General features: G+C 42.4%; 1 protein-coding gene across 8 annotated transcripts in view; it reads right to left on the reverse strand.

The window, feature by feature from the left end:
- The window catches only part of LOC110530368 (catenin delta-2), a 144,119-nt gene extending 135,338 nt beyond the window's left edge, over positions 1-8,781 (reverse strand). For 4 of the 8 annotated variants that reach the window (XM_021613361.2, XM_021613362.2, XM_021613360.2 and 1 more), the window contains exon 1: positions 8,555-8,778. The gene's annotated coding sequence lies outside the window, so the exon portion shown is untranslated. Of the gene's footprint in view, positions 1-8,554 lie in introns of all 8 variants that reach the window. The other 4 variants (XM_021613364.2, XM_036985995.1, XM_021613357.2 and 1 more) reach the window with 2 other exon arrangements.
- Positions 8,782-12,558: the final 3,777 nt, after the last annotated feature.

Raw genomic sequence — 12,558 nt, forward strand, 5'->3', positions numbered from 1 at the left:
TTGATTGTTTCTATAAGATCAGTTTAATGTTAGCTAGCAACTAACCTTGGCTCCTTGCAGCCACAAGGTCATTTTGATGCTGCACTCCCGTAACAGGTTGTCAGCCTGCCACGCCGCCTCCTCGTGGATTGCAATGTAATTGGCGTCCAAAAATGCTGATTACCGATTGTTATGAAAACTTGAAATCCTCCCTAATTTATCGTCCATGCCGATTATCTGTCAACCTCTGATAGCTAGTCCTCATAGTCCTAATGGTGGTAATGGAAGATGCAGTTAGTTGGGTATTCGCCTGATGTTTTTTAAACTTCATAAATGAAAAACGTATGATAAAAACATACCGTGTTTTTGGTGTGGTCCATATACAAAAACAAATGAGCGCATGATCACTGCTGTCATATTTCATGTGTCAGAGGATTTTATAATCAGAAGTGAAAATGGTATCTGAACACAGCATGTTTCTGCGTCCACTCTACTCCACTAATTATAAGAGCTATAGTCTGGGTTTCTAATGAGGTCATGTTCATCCTGCTTAAAAGCAAAAACTCTAACAGGAAGTTCAATACGGAAGTGGTATGATAAAGCGGATGCTACCCTACAGGACTGTTTCGCTAGCAGACTGGAATATGTTCTGGGATTCAACCAACAACATTGAGGAGTTTACTGCATCAGTCACCGGCTTCATTAATAAGTGCATCGACGATGTCGTCCCCACAGTGACCTTACATACAGTACCAGTCAAGTTAGGACGTTTTTTCTTTATTTTTACTATTTTCTACATTGTAGAATAATAGTGAAGACATCAAAACTATGAAATAATACATATGGAATCATGTAGTAACTACAAAAAAAAGTGTTAAACAAAGTAGCCACCCTTTGCCTTGATGACAGCTTTGTACACTCTTGGCATTCTCTCTATTTGCTTCATGAGGAATGATTTTCCGACAGTCTTGAAGGAGTTCCCACATATGCTGAGTACTTGTTGGCTGCTTTTCCATCACTCTGTGGGCCAACTCATCCCAAATCATCTCAATTGGGTTGAGGTCGGGTGATTGTGGAGGCCAGGTCATATGATGCAGCACCATCCCTCTCTTTCTTGGTCAAATAGCACTTACACAGCCTGGAGGTGTGTTTTGGGTTATTGTCCTGTTGAAAAACAAATGATAGTCCCACTAAGCGCAAACCAGATGGGATGGCATATCGCTGCAGAATGCTATGGTAGCCATGCTGGTTAAGTGTGCCTTGAATTCTAATTAAATCAGAGACAGTGTCTCACAAAGACACGGTAGTTGGAACCAAAAATCTCAAATTCGGACTCAGACCAAAGAACAGATTTCCACCGGTCTAATGTCCATTGCTTGTGTTTCTTGGCCCAAGCAAGTCTCTTATTCTTATTGATGTCCTTTAGTAGTGGTTTCTTTGCAGCAATTCAACCATAAAGGCCTGATTCACCCAGTCTCCTCTGAACAGTTGATGTTGAGATGTGTCTGTGACTTGAACTCTGTAAAGCATTTCTTTGGGCTGCAATTTCTGAGGTGCAGTTAACTTCAATGAACTTATCCTGTGCAGCAGAGGTAACTCTGGGTCTTCCTTTCCTGTGTTGGTCCTCATGAAAGCCAGTTTAATCATAGTGCTTGATGGTTTTTGCGACTGCACTTGACTGACCTTCGGATTGACTGACCTTCATGTCTTAAAGTAAGGATGGACTGTCATTTGTCTTTGCTTATTTGAGCCGCTCTTGCCATACAGAGGGTAATGCGTACGGCCCAGTACATCACTGGGGCCGAGCTCCCTGCCATCCCGGACCTCTATACCAGGCGGTGTCAGAGGAAGTCATAGACTGTTCTCTCTGCTACCGCACGGCAAGCGGTACCGATGCACCAAGTCTGGAACCAAAAGGACCCTGATTAGCTTCTAGCCCCAAGCCATAAGTCTGCTAAATAGTTAACCAAATAGCTACCCGGACTATCTGCATTGCTCTACTTTGCACTAACTCTTTGGACTCATCACATACGCTGCTGCTTTTGCTTATTATCTATCCTGTTGCCTATTAACTTTAACTTTTCTCTGCACATCGGTACTGTACCCCGTGTGTACTGTATAGCCAAGTTATCATTACTCATTGTGTATTTATTCCTTGTGGTTATCTTTCTATTATTCTCTCTGCATTTTTGGGAAGGGCCTGTAGGTAAGCATTTCACTGTTAGTCGACACCTGTTGCTTATGAAGTACAGTGCCTTGCGAAAGTATTCGGCCCCCTTGAACTTTGCGACCTTTTGCCACATTTCAGGCTTCAAACATAAAGATATAAAACTGTATTTTTTTGTGAAGAATCAACAACAAGTGGGACACAATCATGAAGTGGAACGACATTTATTGGATATTTCAAACTTTTTTAACAAATCAAAAACTGAAAAATTGGGCGTGCAAAATTATTCAGCCCCCTTAAGTTAATACTTTGTAGCGCCACCTTTTGCTGCGATTACAACTGTAAGTCGCTTGGGGTATGTCTCTATCAGTTTTGCACATCGAGAGACTGACATTTTTTCCCATTCCTCCTTGCAAAACAGCTCGAGCTCAGTGAGGTTGGATGGAGAGCATTTGTGAACAGCAGTTTTCAGTTCTTTCCACAGATTCTCGATTGGATTCAGGTCTGGACTTTGACTTGGCCATTCTAACACCTGGATATGTTTATTTTTGAACCATTCCATTGTAGATTTTGCTTTATGTTTTGGATCATTGTCTTGTTGGAAGACAAATCTTCTTCTTCCAGAATGGTCCTGTATTTGGCTCCATCCATCTTCCCATCAATTTTAACCATCTTCCCTGTCCCTGCTGAAGAAAAGCAGGCCCAAACCATGATGCTGCCACCACCATGTTTGACAGTGGGGATGGTGTGTTCAGCTGTGTTGCTTTTACGCCAAACATTACGTTTTGCATTGTTGCCAAAAAGTTCAATTTTGGTTTCATCTGACCAGAGCACCTTCTTCCACATGTTTGGTGTGTCTCCCAGGTGGCTTGTGGCAAACTTTAAACAACACTTTTTATGGATATCTTTAAGAAATGGCTTTCTTCTTGCCACTCTTCCATAAAGGCCAGATTTGTGCAATATACGACTGTTGTCCTATGGACAGAGTCTCCCACCTCAGCTGTAGATCTCTGCAGTTCATCCAGAGTGATCATGGGCCTCTTGGCTGCATCTCTGATCAGTCTTCTCCTTGTATGAGCTGAAAGTTTAGAGGGACGGCCAGGTCTTGGTAGATTTGCAGTGGTCTGATACTCCTTCCATTTCAATATTATCGCTTGCACAGTGCTCCTTGGGATGTTTAAAGCTTTTTTGTATCCAAATCCGGCTTTAAACTTCTTCACAACAGTATCTCGGACCTGCCTGGTGTGTTCCTTGTTCTTCATGATGTTCTCTGCGCTTTTAACGGACCTCTGAGACTGTCACAGTGCAGGTGCATTTATACGGAGACTTGATTACACACAGGTGGATTGTATTTATCATCATTAGTCATTTAGGTCAACATTGGATCATTCAGAGATCCTCACTGAACTTCTGGAAAGAGTTTGCTGCACTGAAAGTAAAGGGGCTGAATAATTTTGCACGCCCAATTTTTCAGTTTTTGATTTGTTAAAAAAGTTTGAAATATCCAAAAAATGTCGTTTCACTTCATGATTGTGTCCCACTTGTTGTTGATTCTTAACAAAAAAATACAGTTTTATAGCTTTATGTTTGAAGCATGAAATGTGGCAAAAGGTCGCAAAGTTCAAGGGGGCCGAATACTTTCGCAAGGCACTGTATGTGACAAATACATTTTTATTTGATCCTCGTGTAGAAATATGTTGTGAAAATAAAGAGGGAAGATTAGTCAGTGTCAGAGCAGCCTTTGGAGAGGGAGGCTAATGAAAAGAGAAGTTAAGTCCACACAATGGATTAACTTCTTTGATATCCATAGACCTGACTGCACTTCCTACTGCAGGGGTTCCCAAACTTTTTTCCGTCCATGATCCCATTTTGATATCTGAAAATGTTTGCAACCTCAACCACGTAAAAAAAACAATATGCAATTAACAGCCAAAGTTTACTTGGTTTACTTTTTCATTTGGGGCTATGGCAGTCAATTGCAAAACATTCTAACAGTATGTCTGATTGTCTTCTCAACTGTGGGGCTATGACAGTCAATTGCAAATGAATCACTGATGAGATGGGTGTGCTTGATATATGTCACGTCCAAGCTTCTCAAAGTCAGGGTGCGTGATCAACAGTGCCTCACCTCACCTGTCACATCCAACCATAGATCGATATTTGGTTTTAATTCAGACGAGAGCACTGCTGAATTCAGCTTCACACAGATATGAGCTGGCAAAGGGTACCATGAGTTTTAATGCTCTGAGGGAGACGGCAGGGTATTCCCTTTGAGTCAGGAACCAAAACTCCTCCGTAATAAACTGTGAATGCTTTGTCTGCAGCATTTGGTCACATGACAGCTCGAAAGGCCACACTTGACTGCTGCACTTGAACCATTCCGATTCAAGCGCAACAGTGAAGTGCGGCCTTTTCCCACAATCTAAGGGCACTCTGATTTAATTGTATCTATTAGAATTCAATCATTTTCATTTAAATTTTATTTAGTTTTTGGAAATTCTTCCGCGATCCCATTTTCATATCAGGGGACCCCGCATGGGGTCACGGCCCCTAGTTTGGGAACCACTGTCCTACTGGGTGGGTGAGAGGGTGAGAGAGAGAGTGAGAGAGTGACCCAGCCCTTTCACTCCATGACACACTCTTGTTCCTCCAGCAACCCAAACTGAGATATATATATTTTTTAAATGAGAGTAAACAAGACCAGGACAGAGTGAACAAACTGTCCGAAAAGGAATAGAGTGTTCTATACAGTGCAGTATAATAACTGTCTTTTTCACTCCATAATAGACGGTGCATTAGGCTAAATCTACAGCACCTGACACAAACAACCAAAAGTCATCATGGCAACAATTTGGCAACCATTAAGGGGCATTGATTGATTGGGAAAGCAATACAGCGTGGCTTTGAGGCATGACCTACAATATGCCCACTGGGCTTACAGACACTGGTGTAGCGCAGTTTCTCTTGACCTCCACAAAGTCGGAATTTGCCTCCCCCTCTCCTTAAAAAAAAAAACATATATTGTTTCTATTTAGAATGCTGGCTGGCAGCAATAATGCATTTACTTGTTCAATAATTCAAGTGGGAAACATTTGCCACTGGGTCTCTGGCAGTCATCATCTTGGTTTTCTGGGAGAGAAGGAGGGCTGGCACTCTCACTAGAGGAACTGTCACTAGAGGAGAAAGAGCAAGGCCACTGTCATTACCGGGCCCAGGCAGTGAGGTCTCTGTCGGGACTGCTAGTGCTAGCTGCTGCATAAATAAGCCTACTAGCTTCCACCTGCCATAGTGTTGCGTCATTCGAAGACGAGGTGGTAGCGGATGTGGTTATCTTCTGTAATTTTGCACAAGCTTGATCAGACAAAGCTTTTATGCAGCGTTTGTGTGCACCACTTGGTCTTTCCATTTGTTTATCCATCTTGAACAACGCACTCAGTCTCCATCCAAGTCCGACTTGATGAACCTAACTTTTTTTTAACTTGATAGTTAATTAGATGAGGAGGCCAAGGAGGGCTGGCACCGGCGCCGCTGAGAAATTGGCTAATTAGATACATGACAACTATATTCTCTGTCTGTCTCACCTACTACCATGTAGAATGGACAACATAAACACTTCACTTGCTATATGTGAAAATTAAAAAGGAGGGTTACTGTCAAAATGATTTATAAAAAATATTCTTATAATAATTAGACATAGGTGTGCGATGACGAGCTTGTGGGCCCCTCCCCTCCAGGGCCGGGTTCCGCTACTCCGGTACTTACAGAAAAAGCTGTGTGTCACAATCTCTTATTAACAATCTGTGACATACATCCAAGGCCCGCCACTTAAACTGAGAACACTGCAGACCAAAATACTGACTTATTCGTTTGATAGACAATGTGTCTCTGTCTCTCATAACGTGACAAACTGTTGTGCATGACACATGGTGATTGAGAAAACTCATCTAGTCAGTGCAAGATTTCCTTTGGAGTTTAAATGATCCTTCACAGATAGACCCAGCCAGCCTTACCACTAATCAGCAGTAACACAGATGATACCATGAACAACTACTGGTTACTAACTATCTTTTTTTAAACCAATCCTAATGTGGTAGATTCCGTGCACATGCAGCACTTTAATAATTAATGATAATAACGGCACTCTGCTAGTCTGAAACGTCAGATTTTTTTTTTTACTACTACAGCCAATCATGGGATTGATGACCTAGGCCTATGTCCATTATCTTCCATCAACACAGGGAGGGCTCTGAGGCTGGGGTTGGGGACTGGGAGTTGGGCTGGGGCTGAGACAGACCATGATATCAATCTGCCGCTTGGATGATTGGAATATAGCCACCTGCACTCAGACGACAACAAATTTAACACAATTCCCTTGATGAAAAAAAGCTTATCATACAAGCTCATCAGGTCAAACAAAGGATGATTCAAATTGATAACAAATCGGGTGACACCACTTTAAAACCCTATCTCCCAGTCAACTATAAGTTGAATGTCTTCCTTGTATCGAGGATAGCAGAAAGATTCTGTTTGACCACCAATAAATGGGAACAAGCCCAGGAGAGAACAGAAAACATACCATACTACCACCACAACCTAGTCTCAGGAATCCCGGACTTAGGGAACATCAGTACATTGTGGGAGGCAACCCGTCTGTCTAGAGACTAACCACAACCCCTACTCTTGTGGCTTATGTCTCTAACCACTGTAAAAATGTTTTTAAAAAAACAGAATTGAATAAAACAAATAGGCTGGGAATAGTTGTGGCATTTCAGATATCTGTGAGCCTACATTTCAGATATCTGTGAGCCTACATTTCAGATATCTGTGAGCCTACATTTCAGAAGTGCAGAGGGATGTCTAGTAGGCTATGTATTAGCCTACACTATAGTGTCTCTACAGTACACCATATATAATGATACCAGAGTTATACTCATTGAGTAGCCTACAGCCAATGAATGGTCTAGCCTTTCCGCACTGACTTGCCTATCTACAGCCTCTGCGATCATTCATCTAGCCAGCCCCTCAAAATCATAAGTCAAATGAAGGCGAGGCAATTGGATGGCAGCTCTTCGGACTTTAGCCCCCATTTTTCTCAATCCCTGAACCAGTAAGATCATGTATCAAATCATCCTGTCCATAATTGAGCCATCTCTAGTAGGCCTATATAAAGAACTCATTGGTAAGTCATGGAATAGGCCAAGGTTTCTGGGATACATATACACTGTATCATTGACGTTGATGACCCAGTGAGAGCCAATAGTCCCTTTTGTTGGCCCTAGGGAAACAAGCATCATAATTGTCTGACCAGAGGATGTGTCCTATTGAAGATAAATTGTTTCTATCAGGGACTTTTGATTTGAATATGATTTGTCCATAAAATTTGAGTTTTTTCTCCATTTACACACAAACAAGTCTGCAGAATCTTGAATTATATAAATGTCTAGCCTTACCTATAGGCCTGGACTACCATTTATCAATGAATTCATTCATTCAATGATGTGTGTGGTTTCAACATGGCTTATAGCTTCAACTTAAAATCACCAGTGTTATTATTCTTGATAGAGCAAAACAAGTGTTTGACAGCTTTTTATTAAGTAGCTATAAACCAGGGGCTCAATTTTGGCCCCAAATAAATGGAAACAATTCTATATATATATGTAGCCTACTTTTTACAGAAAGCAACCCAAACGATGAACATGTATAGGAAAAACATGACTGTTCTTGCAACATGCATGCCAGGCATTGCAGTCCATTCACGATCAAACGCCGAGCATCACATGCAAATAAAAAATGAGGGCATTTTTATATGGAGTTGATCTAACTGAAGTAATGCATCCTATTCAGATAACTAAAAATGATGAAGATAGGCTACCTTTGGTGATGAAAGACCTGTTAGTCATACAAGACATAACCATGCATAGTCATGGAAACCTAGAATAAGATGCTTATTCATAGGGGGTCATCATCAGCTATGAAAACGAGACATTAATCTCACCATTGCACCTTTTTTTTTTTTTTTTTTACAGCATTGCATTACAAACAAAAGAATGACGGTCATCTGCGTTCTGCTGTCGACCAGTATATTCTTATAAATATATCGTTGAAATGTAGGTCAACCATAAAGTAATAGTTTCGTCTTGTTTTGCATCCACGCCATTTTCAGTCAATAATCAATGCAACACCTTACATATAGCCCACAATAAAACAAAAAATATGACACTTTCGTGTGCTGGAAAAAACATCTGTTAGAATAACAAAAGGCAAAAAATAATAATACAAAGGCAAGCCAGAACCAGCGATTTTTCCTCCCTTCCGAGACGAGTGTCAAATGCATGCTGTTTTGTAATTGTGCGGTGTGCATGGAGTGTATGACAGCTGGAAAAGCAACTGGAATGACATTGCGCTTACTGTAAAATATGCCGGAGAACCGCGTTCTTCTCGACTCCCCTCGATTGGTACCCAAAATTCAAACCATGTAAAACATTCCTAACGAAGGGTCCGAAAACATTACGCTCGACGATGGTGTTTGCCGAAAAGACAGCATCCACTGAATGGTCAAGAGAGACCTCTGTAAGTGCGGGCAGGGTAGGGAGACCAATTCGCTGCGGTGTGCAGCAAAGAAGGCAGCGGCGCTTGCTCTCTACCATCCTCCCCCGTCTGTAACATCCCCCTTGCTGTCAAACAACATTGTGCAGCTCAGGTACGAGTATAGGCAGCGACACCTGCTGGTGATGCACGGATGAGCATCTCTTTCTCTCCCACATTTCACGGCATCTGTAGACTAGTCTAGGCTACACAGCCATACAGTTAATAGGTATAATCTGATCTAACATGGTCTCTACTCTTCTCTTCTTACTAGTTCTTACTTTGAGCTGAATTTACTAAACTCAAGATGTCCGTAAGCTATATCATAGTAATATAGGCTACTTACTGCTTCAATGGAAATTAAAATTAGGTGTCCATCCATTTAGTCCATAAGACCTATTGATCTTTAGGTGTCCACTGTGCATATGATGTGATCGACAAAGATTACACTTAAAAAAAAAAAAAGTCTAACAAGGGTCTATTTCCCTCTCCACTCTCCTAGGCATCCCTCTATTGTCTCACTCAACCTAGTTTAGATGACATCATCTGTCCCCCAGGCATAGAGCACCAATATGACTACTGTACAGATGTGGGCCAGTTGCCACCACTTCCTCTTTGTCAAATAGGCACACCACTGAGTCAGACAGCTACATAAGTAGGCCTAATGTTAAAAATATTTGTATTTGGGTTGGGGTGAGTGGATAGAGGTTTTGAAAGTTGATAAAAATTCCTACCACCCACTCATAATTTAACCCCTGTTGAAAGAAATACATGCATAAATATGCATTACGTGGAGGTTTGCTATTCCTTCTGCACACACTTCCAAGGTGAATGGCCCTGAGGGAGCCTGTTTATAACACAATTCACATAAAGTGGCCAGGAGCACATATTTTGCACCTGTTTTTCTAACAAAAATAAATACTAAAAGGTCATATAAAAAGGAAATTAAAGTTCAAACACAGGATGCAGGGAAAGCGTTGTGAAACACAATATCATGTTTTAGTATTTTGTGTACACCCCTAAACAGGTGCACATAAATACTAAAGTACATTTTACAGTAAACGATGTTCATCAGTATTGTATATTTTAAGATATAGCGTTGCATAATAATTCAACATGGTGGTAGAAGGCACAGGTTCCCTGGCTGCTGCTCATTGTTTTTATCAGTCGTGTGTCATCCGGTCCCCAGGGACAAGAAGAGCACAGCACACCTGATCTCACTCTCTTCTCTCTGGTATCACACACAATGCACCACTCTAATAGCCCAAGAAATACCTGAATAACTTTGCACTGTGTTTTGTTATGGTGTGGAAAAATCCATACTCTGCAGCCACTGCTGCTGAGTTGAAAGGAGATTTGCCAGCAAAGGTAGGCTCTACCTTTGATTTGTATCTCACTTGAGGTTGCAGTATGTTTATTTTATTTACCTAGGCAAGTCAGTTAAGAACAAATTCTTATTTTCAATGACAGCCTAGGAACCTGTTAACTGCCTGTTCAGGGGCAGAACGACAGATTTGTACCTTGTCAGCTCGGGGATTTGAACTTGCAATCTTCCGTTTACTAGCTACCCTGCCGCCCCATGTGATGTGATGGAGTGTCTCCTTCACTAGACATTGGACTTGTAAATGTGTATGCAAGTATTTATTCAAGAGCAAGATGTTTAAAAAATAAAAAATACAAATTCACCAGTCAAATCCCTCCATTTTCATCATCAGCACTTGGGATGCATGGGGAATGTTCAGCCAGTGTCAGAGGAGTAGTTGCATAGTCTCTGGTAAACCTTGAATGAGAAACAACACAGTGAGTGGACTCATATGAACAATACAGAGTATGTTCCACAATTCATATCCCATAACACAAGTCAAACAATTCAATTGCTCACAAAAGAGCATTGTGCCATAATTGCTTTCCTTGGTGAACCTTAGCAACAGAACAGCCCAGTAGACCATGCATGGGGTGGTGAAGTCATGTGAGCAATGCTCCCCCGTGCCCTGGCCTGGGGAGCGTTTACAATGGCACGCTATTCCCTACGTAGTGCACTACTTTTGACCACGACCCATATAGGTTCTAGTCAAAAGTAGGGCATGCAATAGGGAATAGGGTGCCATTTGGGACGCAGACTGGTAGATGAAACCAGGCTATAATCCCCAGCTGAGCCAGTCTCCCTGGCTCGGAGGCCTCCCCACAGAGACAACGGCAAAGTCTGAGCCCAAGTGCTTCCATTTTGGATCCATGTCCTTTTTCTGGTCGATATAGAAAACTAATTCGCTCGTGACCTTGAAGAGGAGATTATAGGATGAAAGGCCAGGGATTTAGCCCCCAATGCACATCCCCCCAACCCAAGCACAATCTAACTAAATGTATGAACAAGAGACTAGAGAGAGAGTGTGGGGCACCACTGCTCTATTGAAACTTCTCCCTTTTACTTAGGCAGCTTGAGTCACATATGGAGAAATTTAATTGCAAAAGTATATTTTCAATCATTATTCTGACAAATGTGAATGTACAGCTTTTTGACAATGGACACTATTGGTATTTTACAGTGGAGCTCTGCTGTTGTATACAGTGCTACATTCTAGTTTACCAGCTCTAGGTTTCCCCAGTGCCCAGCTTGGCAGTAATGTGATGAAATGCTATAATAATTTTAAAAACACCTTGGTCATTTAATATGCTGTACTGAAAAGTTATATGACAATATGTTACCATCTAGTGGACTTATTGATTACTGCAGGGATGACTGATCATCCTTTCACTCAAATTACACTGCTCAAAAAAATAAAGGGAACACTAAAATAACACATCCTAGATCTGAATGAATGAAATATTGTTATTAAATACTTTTTTCTTTACATAGTTGAATGTGCTGACAACAAAATCACACAAAAATTATCAATGGAGGTCTGGATTTGGAGTCCCTCAAAATTAAAGTGGAAAACCACACTACAGGCTGATCCAACTTTGATGTAATGTCCTTAAAACAAGTCAAAATGAGGCTCAGTAGTGTGTGTGGCCTCCACGTGCCTGTATGACCTCCCTACAATGCCTGGGCATGCTCCTGATGAGGTGGCGGATGGTCTCCTGAGGGATCTCCTCCCAGACCTGGACTAAAGCATCCGCCAACTCCTGGACAGTCTGTGGTGCAACGTGGCGTTGGTGGATGGAGCGAGACATGATGTCCCAGATGTGCTCAATTGGATTCAGGTCTGGGGAACGGGCGGGCCAGTCCATAGCATCAATGCCTTCCTCTTGCAGGAACTGCTGACACACTCCAGCCACATGAGGTCTAGCATTGTCTTGCATTAGGAGGAACCCAGGGCCAACCGCACCAGCATATGGTCTCACAAGGGGTCTGACGATCTCATCTCGGTACTTAATGGCAGTTAGGCTACCTCTGGCGAGCACATGGAGGGCTGTGCGGCCCCCAAAGAAATGCCACCCCACACCATGACTGACCCACCACCAAACCGGTCATGCTGGAGGATGTTGCAGGCAGCAGAACGTTCTCCACGGCGTCTCCATGTCTGTAACATGTGCTCAGTGTGAACCTGTGGCGAATTTGCCAATCTTGGTGTTCTCTGGCAAATGCCAAACGTCCTGTACGGTGTTGGGCTGTAAGCGCAACCCCCACCTGTGGACATCGGGCCCTCATACCACCCTCATGGAGTCTGTTTCTGACCGTTTGAGCAGACACATGCACATTTGTGGCCTGCTGGTGGTCATTTTGCAGGGCTCTGGCAGTGCTCCTTCTGCTCCTCCTTGCACAAAGGCGGAGGTAGCGGTCCTGCTGCTGGGTTGTTGCCCTCCTACGGCCTCCTCCACGTCTCCTG

The sequence above is a fragment of the Oncorhynchus mykiss genome, chromosome 8 (assembly GCF_013265735.2).
Source record: "Oncorhynchus mykiss isolate Arlee chromosome 8, USDA_OmykA_1.1, whole genome shotgun sequence".
Classification (NCBI taxonomy): domain Eukaryota; kingdom Metazoa; phylum Chordata; class Actinopteri; order Salmoniformes; family Salmonidae; genus Oncorhynchus; species Oncorhynchus mykiss.